This window comes from Molothrus aeneus, chromosome 17 (genome assembly GCF_037042795.1).
Source record: "Molothrus aeneus isolate 106 chromosome 17, BPBGC_Maene_1.0, whole genome shotgun sequence".
In the NCBI taxonomy this organism is placed as follows: domain Eukaryota; kingdom Metazoa; phylum Chordata; class Aves; order Passeriformes; family Icteridae; genus Molothrus; species Molothrus aeneus.
Genome location: NC_089662.1, coordinates 7,247,837 through 7,262,949, shown reverse-complemented (window position 1 = coordinate 7,262,949; position 15,113 = coordinate 7,247,837).

Here is a 15,113-nt window from a genome sequence, read left to right as displayed (position 1 = left end):
GTTAGGTTTAATAAGGGAGATAAAAACATGGCAGCAGCTTTCCCTCCTCTCAGGGCTTGGCAATCCCAGCAGTGCTAGTGGGATGGTCTCAAGCTGGGCAGCATTCCCTTGGCACCAGCCCAGAGAACACCCAGTTCTGGGGACAGATGTGATCCCGCTCCTGCTGGAGGAGAAGGTGTTTTGTGGGCCACAGATGCAAAGTCTTTAGCCCCAAACATGAAGCGTGTGGCCCCAGATGGTTTCCAAAGGACTGTCTGCCCAGGTGGCAGGCTGAATGTCTGGGGCCACCTCCCCAGTTCCCCCAAGGCTGCCCCTTCCCTGCTGGCATGCAGCATGCTCAGTGCCCACTCCTGCGTGTCACACATGTACCATCTCATTAGCACGTCTGTCCCCCAAAGTGAGGAGGGAGAGCGCGTGAGGCCTAATTGAATGTAACTAATTATTCACTCTGCAAATGCTCTGTTTAAATGGGATTGTGAGGGACAGAATTACTCATTCTGAAAAGGGGAGAGAAAAAGAGAAAGACAGAGATAAAACAAATAGAGGCGGATGCTGGAGCTGCAGCTCGCTCTCTCTCCCCAGAATACCAATTACCGGATGAAGTGATTGTATAAATCTTTACCGAGTGAACGGACTGTACTAGTCACTTACTCCTGTCCTCTTATTATGAGGAAGCAATGAAAAATCATCCCACTCTCCAGTCCAGGTAAGGGTTCCCAGTCGCTGTCTTGGGTGATATCTCACCAGCTGGAGAGCTCGTCCTGGGGCTCTCTCAGGGTGGGGGTCCCACTGAGACAGGGCTGAGCACTTGGCAGGAGCCCACATCCCTCCTGCACGCCCAGCCCTGGGAGGAGCAGTGGCTGTGCATGCTCTAGGGAGGTGCAGGATGTCTGCCCCAGCTGGAGCCAAACCATGCCATGCAGCACCTGGAACCTGGGGAGATACGGGCTGGCCAAGGGCCCCAGTGTCACACATGTCACACATGTCACACAGGGACCCCTGGCTCAGTGGCTCTCCAGGTCTTGACCCCTCAACTTCCTTGTTCTTCCCTTCTGTGGGTCCAGCCCTGCCACGCTCCTGGTTTCCTGCACTGGCTCCTGCAGTGCTCACTGAAAAGGGAGAACACATTGCTTCCCAGCCTCTTCCCACGCTGCAGTCAATGTTTCTCACTCAGGGTGTCTCTGCTCCACTGGTTGCAGAAATGCACTCATTGGCAGTGACCTCCATCACTCTTGCCTGATACATCTTTTAATCCCAGATCCCTCCAAACACCCACATTTCTGTTCTCAGTAGTGGTGTGGGATGGCAGAGGAGGTGCTGGCCATGCAGAGCTGAGAAAGCTGACAGTGTCCCCCTGCACCCTGCCATCAGTGGGGAGCATCCACACTCTAGGGTCCTGCTGCATGAGCTGGTGAGGACCCAGCCAGTCCCATACTCCCTGCAGGCAACCCCAGATCCCCCTCCCCACAAGGCACCCACAAGGGGCTGGTTTACAGGGACAAGGACCACCTGATCTCCACATCCTGCAGCCAGAAACAGAGGGACCCCCTCAGAGGGGCCCTGCAGGTGCTATTGCAGAGAAGCCACAGGGATTGTGTGGTGGGTTCAGCTGGTGGGGAAGATAGGCTGGGCACAAGTCAGTAATGAGAGGATAAAGCCTCCAGTCTGTCCTGCCTTGTCCTGGTTGGGGATTTGATTGTTGCCAGCAGTGAGTTTCCATGCACTGGAGATGTGCATGTGTGGGTGTGAGGGAGAGATAACATCATCATCATCATAACAAATGCAGTTGTGCAGCTCCGTTCTCTGCTTATTGGCTTTCTTCTCTTTATCTATAAATAATTGCGGGGACACAATAGACTTTTAAGTCTGCCAAAGAGTTTGTCTCCCTCCAGCAACCGTATTGCTACAGTGCTGCCACCTTATCTGCTTGTAGAAGGATGAGGGTGGGAAAAATATTTACTGTCAGGGATATTTGTCATCTGCAAATTACTCTGCCTACAGTTCACAGCGGGAATGGGGCTGACAGCACCGATCTGTACTGTGGGAGTGTGAGCACAGGGGGTCTCCATGCTGCCCCAGACCCACCTGAGCCTCGTCCTGTTAGCAGCAAGCTGGCAAACCCAGCATGTGTGCAAAGCCGTGCCATAGGGATGGGGGATGCAGCTGATGATGCTGAGCCAGGCGCCGAGCGAGTGTCTTGACACAAGATCCTTGACACAGAGGATCACCTTGGTGGGACTGGGACATTGGGCTCAGAGGTTTGCCAAGTTGCCAGCCCCTCCCCAAGCACAGGCCTGCACCCCCAGGCTGTGCAGCAGCCCCAGGCACTGACCACTGTGAGAGCTCCAGGCCTTGCTGTTCTCCTGAAAAGGCCAAGAGTGCTGGACACTCCACCACTCCCTCAGCACCCACTGTCCCTGCCAGCCCCGCTCTGCCTGCTGCTGCCAGCCCCACCAGGCTTGCTCACTGCTGGAATTCCTCACATCCTGCAGCCCAGAGGCCTTTGCACAGCACTTATCACTGCAGTATCCAAGAACCGATCTAATTGATGTGACACCAATTATTCCTGTATCACTAAATGCAGAATTAATGCATCTGTGTGTACAAACCTCCTAGACCCCGACCATGAAATAATGACTTTGACATGAAAAGAGCCAGAGCCTGGGAGCACCATCTCTCAGCTGAGCCCCCCTCATTGCAGCTCTGGCCAGCCCTGCTGGGACACCTTCCTGATGGCCACAGAGACCCCACAGCATCCCTGAATCATCCAGCTGGCTGCACAGAGAGCAGGGGCTTGTGGCTCTTTGCAGACTGGGCTGCAGCCATGGTGGTCCCACACAGCCATGCCAAGCCAGGCAGCACCAGCCCAAAAGTAAGAGCTGGCAGAGCTGCCCTGGCTATTGTGACAGCCAGCCCAGGGAGCTGCATGCTCCACGGGGCAGTGCAAAGCCATTTCTGGGCTGCTCAGCACAGCTTATGCAGACTGCAAAGCTCTTGGCTTGGACATAGACTGGTGCTGGGAAAAGCCATTCATTGCACTTGAAATTTTACTGTGAAATTAGGCTTTGCCTGGACACGCAGGGCTTGGCACCAGCAGAAGTTTGTATTTTGTAAATTGCTTTCTACAATCAATTAAAGAAAAGAGATGGCTGTAGCCAGAGGTGGCACACGAGATGGCTCCAGGCTGGGGCTGGTTCCAGATCCCTGCCATACAGCCCCAGGAGCAGTCCCAGCCCAAAAGGAGCAGCCTCAGAATGGGGAGATAATGTGGCTGGGCAGAGCCTCAGCCCGTGGAGGAGGAGGTGGGCAGCTGTGAGGGGGGAGGATGCCCCCATCAGGGGCTGCTGTGCTGCCCCTGTGCCCACACTGACCACTGGGGTCACATGGGAGCTCCTCCCAGGCCTTTGCACTGTGCCAGTCAGTGGCAGCTCAAGCTGGAGCCATCCTGGAGATGAGCCCTGTCCCCTCCCAGCCTCATCCCAGCACCAGTGCCCCTGATACTGGCAGCACACCATGGTGCCAGCGCTGCTCCAGGGCAGCAAGGCAGAGGTCCCAAGTGAGCTGGGGGTGCAGTGGGGCACAGCCAGCATGAAAAAGCTCTGGTACCCTTTTGGGCAGAGCATGGTGAGCACAGCATGTGTCAGGCTGCTCAGATAGCAGAGGGCTTGCCCTGGTTCTGGTTTGCTCAATGTTTTCATTAAGGACCTGGATGATGGAATAGAGAAAGTACTTATTAAATTTGCAGATGACACGAAGCTGGGAGGGACTACAAGTATCTTGGAGGACGGGATTAGAATTCAAAATGATCTTGACAAATTGGAGAAATGGACTGGAAAAAATAGGATGAAATTCAACAGGGACAAGTGCAAGGCAGTATGCTGAGCAGGGGAACAATCAGCTGTGCAAACACAAGCAGGGCTGGCGGCGTGGGGCCCAGCCAGGCATGAGGCCACACAGGCATGGGGCAGCACAGGGCAGGGACAGGCAGGAGGCTCAGGCTGTCTGCTCAGTCTGAGCTGGGGGGTAGGGCCATGAGGACGTAGGGGGAATGGATGGAGGGAGTGAGAGAAACCTCTGTTGGCCTCAAGCACAGACTGACCTCTTGGAGCTGTGCCATGGGCTCCCCTGTGGTCCCTCACACTTCTCCCACCTGGCCAGGAGCTACAGTGAGATCTGGCAGCATCCCAGCCCTGGCACACTTCAGGTGTGGGGCTGAGCAGAGGTTCCCTGCTGGGCTTCTCAATCCCCTGCCTTTGCCAGCTCAGAGCCAGGGCAGACACTGCCCTGCAATGCCCCAGGGAGATTCCCCTATGCCAGCTCCAAAAGATGCTCAGCCTTTCCTACAGAGCCCCACTGAGGCAGATCCCCAGGCACTGGCACAGCCCAGCACCAGGGGCCAAATCTCCACCAATGTGCAGGAAGCTTTGCTCTGCAGGCACTTCCCATGCCTGGGGCTCTGCTGGAGGTCTGGCCACAGCCCCCTACCCCACAGCACACAGCCCTGCAGAGATCCCCTGGAGCCCTCCAGCTGCCTTCCCTTCTCTCCAGCAATTAGAGCTCCAGCCAGCCCCCTCCGAGCCTGTGCAAACACCGAGGCTCATTTAAATAAATTAAGAAGACATAATAAATCAAAGGGAAATGAGGGGCTGTGCCTGGGGGCAGGGGAGTCACTCGAGTTTAATTACATTGGCAAGCCTCTTGCAGCAAAAGCACAGCAAGTCCCAGATGTGTCAAGCGCAGATGTGCAGGAATGTGCAGAGCTTGGTGGCAGAGCTGGTGGCACCATCCTGACGCCGTGCCCCGGACAGCTCTGGCTCTGGTGAGTCAGGAAGTGAGACACAGGCTGGCAGAGATGGGTCCTGGGCACTCTCCACTCCAGGACACATGTGCAGCAGTGCCCACGTGGGCAGATGGCATCCTGGCAGTGCAGCACTGGCAGCACTTGGTGCCACATGGGCCATGCTGGGGCAGCCTGCAGAGCCCTGTCTGCCCCTTTCCCAGCCCTGTGCCCTATGCCCTGTGGCCACCCAGAGCCAGCAGGTCAGGCTGAGGCTCAGGGAGTATCCGTGGCACCACATCCCCCTGGCACACTGGTGATTTGCAGCCCCTTTGTCCCCTGTTGTTTAGGGACTCGCTCACGGCTGCATCAGGAACTCCAAATAGAGCTTTGTGTAGAGGCGGCAAATTTATGAGACTGGCTCTGAATTCCCAGTCACATCAGGGGCCAATTCATCTTCCCAGGGCTGAGGATGAAATTAAATTATTGTAAAATGAATCTGTAAAAATGATGAAAAGACCATCACCCACTGGCAAGGGTGGGGTGCTGAGAACCCACGCGTGGCCGTGACGGATGGGGCTCACCAGGTGATAAAGCGCCCGGGACCTGGGAGCTCAGGGATTTCTGCTGTAATCTCACTAAAGAGATGTTGTTTACAGGAAAAAGGATATTTTGGGGAGGAAATTACATTTCAAGGTTAAAGGAAAAAAATGGAGCAAGTCTCCCAGGGAGCCACTTACGTGCGAGATGGCAGCAGACAGAGACAGGCGCGGGTGCCAGGGAGCAGCCGGGGTGGGACGCGGAGGGAGGCAGTGCCAGGCACACACGTGTGCCAAGGGCCAGCTCCCCAACAGCCCAGAACCAGGCAGAGACTGCCCAGGCTCACAGCAGGAGGCCAGAGGTGCTGGTGGGTCCAGGACAGTCTGAGAGGGCTGAGGGTCCCTGTGGGTGCTGCCAGCCCACCCTGATGGAGAAGCTGCTGCCACGCTGCTGCCCTGCCCTGGTGCCATCCTGTCCCACCAGAGAGGTGCCTCATCCAGCTCAAAAGGGCAAACACTCACTGCTTCCTGCGAGGAGCCCTGCAGGGGCCTGAGTGCCACCATCTGATGCTTCAGGGCAAGGGGTTTGTGCCCTGCACAGGGATTTGCAGCTTCCAAGTTTCAGTCTTATCCTACAAGACGGATGCTGGAGAGAGATTTTTTCCCAGTGATGAGTGGAAAAAATAATGACTTCAGCTTACAGTCAACTGGCTGGCCATTTAACAATAGGCCATTAGCATGGCTCAGCATGGGGAAAGGATTTATTTAGGGGACACAGTTGCAAAGACAAACCAGCACCAGGTGCTTAATAGCAGTTCAGAGGTATCAGAGTGTTGCAGTGCTCAGAAAATGCAGCTGTGGGAGTTCAGAGACTTTATCCTTCATGTCTGTGAAATCCCACAATACCAGCAGAAATTTCTCAACTCTGCCCCGAGTACAAAAGCAGCTCAGGGAAAGCAATGGCTCTGCAAGGGCAGCAGCTCCTACCACAACCACCCTGGCTGCCCCAGCACTGCCAGGCTTCCACTGGCACAGACCATACCTGAGTCTTCACACCCACCACAGGGCCACTTCCAAGGCCTGTTAGACCACAGGATTCCCCTCTGTCCCTGGCAAATGCATCCTGAGTATGACACAGGGGAGGGACATGTTCTGCCATCCTCGGAAAGCCCAGTCCTCATCCCATCCCAGGACTGGGTTGGGCTCTGACATGAGCCTCCCTTGCTCATCTCCAATGCTTGTACCATCGCCCAGAGCAGCTCTGGAGCATCAGCAGGTCCTGCCTGAGTCCTCCCTGTGCCTTGGTGGCCTGGACAGGCACTGTCATCCACCAGAAGCCTTCTCACCCCTGCGAACACCACAGCTCAGCTGCAGCTCCAACCCCTGTCCTGCCATCACCACCAGGGCAGCACAATGATCACCAACATGCCCCTGCCTATGGGTGGGCACAGAGCTCTTGACAGCAGGGAATGGGTGCTGGGCAAATCCCCTCACACCTCTGAGTGCTGCTCCAAGAGCACTCTCTGCAAACCCTCCCAGTGCATCCCAGTACATCCCAGTGCACCCCATGCCCCAGCCAGGACTCCCATGGCCGAGAGCCCTTGCAGTGCTGTGTTGGAGCCAGAGAAAGGCCCATTCCTGGCCCCAGAGCCTGTGTGGCCCCTTGCTCGCAGCCCTGGCAGCATGTGGGGCCCTGCCATGTGCTGAGCATGGTGAGGGGTCCCAGGGCAGCAGGAGGGGCCGGGGGCAGGAGCTGGAGGCCGTCCCACGCAGGCGGCAGTGTGCCGAGGTGGAAGTAAAGAGTTCCTGAGCAAGCAGACGTTCAATAATTCATGGTCATTGAACTGCAACAGGAACAACGACAAATAATAATACAGGAAAATGGGGAAAAACCTGAAATCGTTAGGCCAGTGGTTCAAGCATGAAGTGTGCATACAGAGGGAGAGGGGTGCAGTCACGCCATGCCTGGGTGCAGGGGTTGCTGCCAGCTGCACTGTGGCACGCTGCCCCTGGCCTGGCACTCCGGCCCAAGGGCTCCAATGGTGTCCTTGCCCCATGGGGGCTGTTCTGGGGATGTGCCCAGCCCAGGGGAGGCTGTGCAGTGCCATGTGCCAGCCCTCAGTGCCCCTGAGCCTGGTGGGCATGCAGGGTGCTTCACGTGTCCAAGAGGCAGGAAGAGCAGATCTACTCTCCTTAATTATAATTAGTAATGCTTGCCATGGGAGTTTGCAAACATGGTTTAATTAGAGCAGCCGGGCTCCCTCCACATGCTGCACCCTCCCCAGGGTCAAGGACAGAGTGGAGTGAGGGAAGCAGGAGCTGAGGAATGCTTGGCAGAGTTTGGCTGCTGGGCCCACACAAGATTCACCCCTTTTCTCTGCCCACAACCACGGCCCAGGAGGCTGTGCTTAGTTTAGCTCAGCTGGCAGGGACCACCTTGTGTCCCTGCACCCCCTCCCCAGGCTCTGGCACCACCAGGACTGCCTGCTGCTCCTGGGGACAGGGGGACACTTGTGCACAGTGACTCAGCCAGAGACCAGCAGACACTGAGCTGGGAAATTTAATCTACAGCTACAAGAAAGGGCTGTGGAGTCTCTGGATGCATGAGGCTGCTGCTTCTGTCAAGAAGAAAAATAGGAGAGGGGTGTAGGGAATTAGACAAAGGCCATGAAGCAGGGAGGGAGGGTCGGGTGAATTTGGGCAGAGAAGGCAGTGGCTGCTGCAGCCCCAGAAGGGGCTGATGGCCAAATATCCTTGGCCCCAAAGCCCTGCAGAACCAGGGTGGTGAGACATCAGTGAGTGCCAAGGAGGGATGGGGGTTGAGGGAAAACAAGCCCCTGGCAGTCTGAGCCTCTGGATACAGACAAGACAAGCCCTGCCTAGGCTGTCCCATCACCAACCAGGTAATCTGGAGGGATGAATTTGGGATGAACGAGAGCATCCTGAGCTCAAGGACAGTCAGCTGAGGTGGCTGTGCAGCAGCAGGCAGTGCATCCGTACAGGCTGAGCCATGGAGAGGACACCTGGAGCCGCAGCATGGAAAGCAGTGACCTGGTGAGAGCTCCCTGCACGTCCCAAGCACCGCAGCGTGGAACCTGGATGACTAATTGCCATTGTCACCACGCCTAATTAGGAGGCTGGCCACAGCCAGCTGGAAACTGTAGGTGTTAATTCTTTCTGGCAGGGGTGGTGCCCCATCCAGAGGGGCTCCTGCCACCCAGCCTGTCCAGAGCAGCTCCCATCGGCCCTGGCACCATGTTCCCATCCTCACCCTGCTCTGCATGCGCCCCAGGATCCATCGGCAGGGCACACCCGGCTGGACACCGGCCGGACCCCCCTCCCCGGGGCCGGACCGAGGGGACCCGCCTGGGGCCGGCCGGTGCCCCGCTCCCGTGGCTCCGGGGCCGGGTGCGATGGTGCTCCCGCTGTGTCTGGCAGCCGAGCTCGGTGTCTGGGTGACAGGTTTACAAATCACCGCTGCTGCGTGCACAGGGAGCTTGGTTGCCTCGGCATTCATCCCCGCGCTAATTGCTGCCTCCCCGAGGAACCCGATCCATCTCGCTGTAATTGACAAAAGGCAATTAAAAAGCAGTTGTGAATAAAGGGGGGACATCTCCGGAGGGCCTGGAAGGAAAGATTTAGGTGCTTTGCTCCCTGGTGCTTTGGAGACCATCCAGTGGTGTGGCTGGGCAGTGATGCTGGGGTGGCTGTACCCCCTCCTGCCCTGTGCCCAGCCCTGGGGCATGGGTGCTCTGCCCGGCTCCCAGAACAGCCCTTTGCTCACCCTGCCCTGCCCTGCAGGACCATCGCTTGCCCCATGGTTGATCCCAGACAGACCTGGACACCCAGCTGGCTGCAGGCTCTGTGGACACCTCCTGAGGGCAGGATCCTGCATCCACATGAGGCCAAAGTCGTCACCCTGCAGAGAGCCCATCCCCGGGGCTCCCCTCCATCCCCCGGGGCTGGGAGAGCCCCAGCATCTTCCTCTGCTGGGAACTGTGGGTTCATGGGGAGTGGAGGGCAAAACCACACCACGGGAGTGCCATGGGAGCAGCCTGGCCCCGCTGTCTGCGGGAGACAAAGGGCAATCAGCAGCGAGTGGCACCGAGAGTGGCACAGCGAGTGGCACGGAGCTGGGCGTCAAGAGCAGCTGATTGAGGAAGAGATGCGTCAGCTGCCTCTTGTGCACAGCAATCTCCTGATTGTGGAGAGCTGCAGGTGCGAGTGCTGCCAGCTCACCTGCAGAGAGGAGCCCTTCCTGCCGGGGTGGAGGGCAGGACAGCGGGGAGCATGAGAGAGGGAGTGTGTCCTGTGTCCCCTATGGCAGTGTCCCGTGTCCCTGCACAGCAGTGCCCTGTGCCCCTATGGCAGTGCCCTGTGTCCCTGCACAGCAGTGCCCTGTGTCCCTGCACAGGATTTGCCCTGTGCCCCATGTGGCAGTGCCCTGTGTCCCTGCACAGCAGAGCCCTGTGTCCCCATGTGTCAGTGCCCTGTGCCCCATGTGGCAGTGCCCTGTGTCTCCACGTGGCAGTGCCCTGTGTCCCCATGTGTCAGTGCCCTGTGTCCCCACGTGGCAGTGCCCTGTGTCCCCATGTGTCAGTGCCCTGTGCCCCATGTGGCAGTGCCCTGTGCCCCATGTGGCAGTGCCCTGTGTCTCCACGTGGCAGTGCCCTGTGTCCCTGCAGGTATTTTTCTGCCAAGGGCTGGGCAGGTCTGTCCCACCCTGGCAGGGACAGCCCACCTGGGGACCAGGGGCCAGGCAGCCCCATGGGCAGCAGCAGGCAGGGGCACTGTGCTGTGTCTCCAGCTATGGGGCAGAGCAATCTGTGCCCACCTTGAACAGTGCCAGCTGCTAGTGCTACCAGGAGCCAGCCTGTAGCATGGCAGAGCTCCCTTTTTGCCTGCTGCTTGCTTGAGTCAGGGCTCAAAAGCTGCCCAGGGACAGGAAAAAAGAGGCAAAGTGCCTGGGGCAGAGTTGCAGACCCAGAGGCCCCTGGCGTGTGCTCCAGGCAGCTCCTGCCCCTCCTCTTGCCCCAGAACCTGCACCAGCACTGGCTGTGCATGCCTCTTGCTGAGAGAATCCCACCTGTCTGTGGTCCATGGGGGGAAAAGTGTCAGAGCTGCCCTGTCCCAGGGGTGGTTGCCATGGGGCATGAGGTTTTGGTGGGGCTGCCATTTCCAGAGGTGGCAGATGGCAGGATGTGCTGATGCTGGGATGTTCTTCACCATCTGTTGGGTCTAATTGACTTCCTGCAGAAGTTCTTAAAAAAAATTAAACCAGTTGCAAGAAGAAAATTGTTAATTAAAAGGCCTTTTGATTAGATAGACAAATATTTACCAATTATGACTGACCCCGGCCACTCTATTTTTTGTTTGCAAACTCCACAATCAGCAGTTATCTCAGCAATTACGCCTGTGCCAGCAATTCCCTCATGTAATGCCTCCCCCGGGGGGGGAGTCCCTGCAGTGGTGGGGAGGAGGGGGGCACAGCACTCCTGAGCAAGGTGAGCTGCCTGCTCTGCCCTGGGCATGGCCACGCACCACCCCACCCACGCCCTGCTGGTGTTACAGGTGCCCTGTGGTGGCCATGGTGGTTTTTGGTGGCAGCATTCTCTCCTGGCTCTGGTGCCTGCCCCAGGCAGGCAATTTAGGCTCATGCCACACATGCCAAGGGGACACAACTTCCAGCAGAAAAGCTGTTTGTGCTTTTGGGGGAGACTGAGCACACAGCAGGACTTCTGGCTGACCCCAGTGCCTTGGGACAGGGACACCCTGTGTCTGCAGGACATGGAACCTGTGTCTGTCCTTCTGTTTGCCCATGTCATGCCAATGGCTCCTGGGCAAATCCCATTCCCCCCAAGTGGCCAGCCCAGTGTGACCACAGCCTGTGTCACACCAGTCCCCCTCTCTGCAGAGGGCACCAGGGCAGTCACACTGCACCAAGAGATGTGCTGGGAAGGAGTCTTGCAGTGTAGCACCAGCCATGCACTCCCAGGGCGGGACGTGGGTTTTAATGTGGTACAAAATTGATGCATGATTCTGAGCAAGCAAATGTTCAGTGTAAATTACCCATGTTAGGCTCCAATCCGTGGCTAATTCATTAGACACACGTTTCTACACAAAAATAAAAAGCCTTCTGCATGCATTGTTCACCAAATGCTCTGAAGAAAAGATGTGGGGAGGCGAGGTAGTCTCTTGACCCACTCTTGAGGTTAAATCCTAATTCCCAGCCTCTCTGCTCCTGCTGCCAGGAGCGGGAACAGCTCCAGCTCAGCTTCCAGGGAAGTGCTGCCAGCACCTGCCTGCCCCAGAGCCTGCTCGGCCACGGGGCTGAGCCCCCCTCGAAGCATGGGGGCGATGGAGATGAGTGCACAGCATGGCACTGAGAGCACTGGCTGCCAGAGCTGCAGGGAGAGCAAACCCTGGGCATCAGACTCGGCAGAGTGCCAGGATGGCTGTGAAGGCACATTCCCATGATGTAGCACTATTGAGAGTCTTATTAATGGAGTGGGAAAGCTAATTGTGATTAAAGTAACAACGGTGCTAAACAGATAATTCTGCCCTGAACGGCAAGATAGATTTTTTTAAAAATGAATGAAAAAGGAAAAGATAGAGTAACCAATCTTTAAAAATACAGAGATCAGTAAGTGAGGATTCATTTTTTCTATTAGCACAGGGCTCTCGGGGGAGGCATGTGTCTACATCCCCAGTGCCTGAGACTGCTCAGCCCATAACAAACGGCACACCGGCGATGCTGGGCCTGCCCGCTGCATTGCCATGGCTACTGCTCCCTGCCTCTGCAGAAACTAAATATTGAACACAGAGCAGGTGTGCCAAGGATCCCAGCCCTCCCATGCCACCAGCACCATCCCTCTGGGCAGCTGGTCCCCCAGGAGGGAGAGGCTGGCCAGGGGCACAGGTCAGTGCAGGTGGCCACCATCCCTGTGCCAGCCCCCTGGCTGCAGGAGCCTTGACACCTGAGCCAGGGGCAGGCCAAGCCCTGAGCAATGGGATCAGCAGGGAGCTTTCTCCAGCTTAAAATTACTGCCTGAATGGAGCAACACTCCTTTCCCTGCCAACATCTGCAAGGAGAGCCCAGACAGGACCAACACTGTGCAGGCTGCCAGAGCAGGACCCTTCCAGAACCAGGGATCCTCATCCCTGCACTGGCCACAGAGAATATGTGACAGGGACATCCCATTTCCAGGCTCCTTTCAGGGCTTGGCTCCTGCTTTCAGCAGATCCCAGGAGCTCAGCAGACACCCTGTGGCTCGTGCTGCCCGCAGTGCCGGGCGCAGGCGGCAGCGGGAAGGAGTGTGCGTATCAGGATGCTGGAAGTTATTGCTTTCATTAATAGCTGCATGAGAGAGCTCGAGGTGAGCCAGGCAGGAGCAGAGCCCCCCTCTCAGCATGGCTCCTGCCTGCAAACAGTTTTCACCTCCCTTTTGCTTCCCCAGGGCTCCCCAGGGCCGGTCTCTGCCCAGCAGCTACAGGACTCCTGGGTGCCCCTGGGTGTTTTGCACCCCACTGCTCTGCCACCCCCACTGTGCATTTCTGCTCACCCCTCTAAATGTTCTAATACTGTAAAAGATCCATCAGAAACCTTCCACTCCAGAGGGATATATATTATCTAAATTTGATAAGACAACTTAATTTCTCTCCGTGTCTGTTACTGGCGATAAAACTGGGAGACTTTTATGACCCGGAGTCCTCTGTAAGATTGTCAGGAACTTATTATACAAGGTATAACTGGATTTCTCTCCACAGATGGCTCGCAGCCATGAGCTGTAACGCAATTCTGCAGCACATTTGGTAGAATAAATGCAAAGAGCTTGTTACAGTGAGTTAGATAAGAGAGACGGGAACACGGCTCTCGCAGGCTAATTCGGCATCTGATCTGCCTTTTTCTCACTGTGAAGGACGACTTGGAGAAGTGCATTTCACACTGAGGAAGGAGCCAAGCCCTTCCCAGAGCCCCCTGGGATTGGTGCAGAGCCAGCAGGGTGCACTCAGAGGGACAGCACCCAGTGTGTGACAGCAGAGCTGCTGGCCCTTTGTGAGTGCCACTGCTGTGTCCCCAGCACCAGCAGGTGCCTTCCCACATGGCACGAGGGCCAGCAGGTCCCTCTCAGAGGCACTCATGGCAGGCTCATCCGTTATAGTTATCACACAGCCCATTCAGGCTCTGACCAGATAAAGACTGGTGATTTTTTATTTACTGATTTTTTATTTCAGCATCCTGCAGGCAGGATGCCACGCAGCGTGCTCATTTATCTCAATTTGCTCCCTCCCACCTCCCATCCCTAATTTTTCAGCAGAGCCTTGGAGGTGAAAGCCTTATCTCTGTGGCTCTTCTGCACATGGAAAGCAATCATGGCCTCTCCTTGTAGGGGCCCTGGTGGGGCTATTTGTTGTTGGGGCAGTAGCTTTGTGGACTGGAAATGAGACAAATCTCTCTGCAGCTGCTCAGGGCCCTGGGCTGGGGCAGACTCGGCACTGTTTTGTGGGGCTGCAGTGGGGCTCAGCTGTGGGGCTGCAAGAGCTGCCAGTCACACATTGGCTCCCCACTGACCATCCCCAAACAAGAAATGCTTTCCCAAGCTCAGACCACGTTAGAGCAAATGGGAATTGCTGAAAACCATCAGGTGGTGACAGCATGTTCCTCTTGTAGCACCCATTCCCCTGCAGTCCCACTGGCTGCAACCCCTGCAGTGGGCAGATCCTGCAGACCTGTGCACCCTTCTGGAGGCAGCACCCTGGTGTCACACTGTCCCCAGAGCAGAGGCATGCCTGGGCCCTGCCTGCCCCTGCACCACTGCCAGAGCCCCCACAGGCATTTGGAAAAACACAGCTGCTCCTTGGCTCTTGGGTCCAGGGAATGGCAGGGCCAGGAGCCCAGCTCAGGGCAGGGCTGCAGCACAGCATGGCCACATTAATTCTGGGTGAAACGTGTTGTTATGTGCATCAGGTTTTGTAATGGAACATGTTTAAAATTCAATAGAAAGAAAGATTAAAAAATAAGTTTCTTATCTAGAGGAGCCATAGAGCCAGTGAGGAAATTATGAATGTCTCGTTGTCCAAGGTTAAAGAGTGAGAGCTGAGGCATGAAAAGGCAGGAGATAAGATGAAATGTTTTCTGTTCAAATGAATGGGCTCCACTCTGCTCCCTAATAAACGATCAGTGTCAATATGACAAATTAATTCTGCATTGAGCTCCACTCAGGGCTCAGTGTGTGCAGGGTGGGGAGGGTCCTGGCCAAGCCTCCACTGCCAGACCTGTGCCAGGGCCAAGCACAATCCCCTGCTCTGGGAGGGTGCTGCAGGGTTAGGGTTAGGGTTAGGGTCCATGCCCCTGGCTCTGCTGCTCCTCTCCATGAGGAGGGGATGGGATGCCCTGAGCCTCAGCAATGTGCTGCAGCCACCTGTGGGCTGGGCTCTGACTGGGAGTGCTCCATGGGCAGAGAGGGGACCACTGAGGACCCCAAGGACAAGGGGACAGATGACGCATCCCAGACTGGCAGGGCTGCAGCAGAGCTGTGCCAGCACTGCTGGCAGAGCAGCCAGGTGACCCCAGGGAAGAGATTGGACCTTTTAAAAGAGACAGTGACAAATGAAGCTCTGTTCCACTCGAGGCACAGAGGAAGGGGACAGGGAGGTTCTTCCAGGAGCTGCAAGCTGAAGGTCACTCAGGAGCCAGACGAAAGCAAGGGGGAGTCCAGGAGGGGACAGTGCAGGACAGGAAGGTGCAAGCAGGGTGGGATGGTGGATATGAACCTGATGGACAGTGCCAGAGGTGC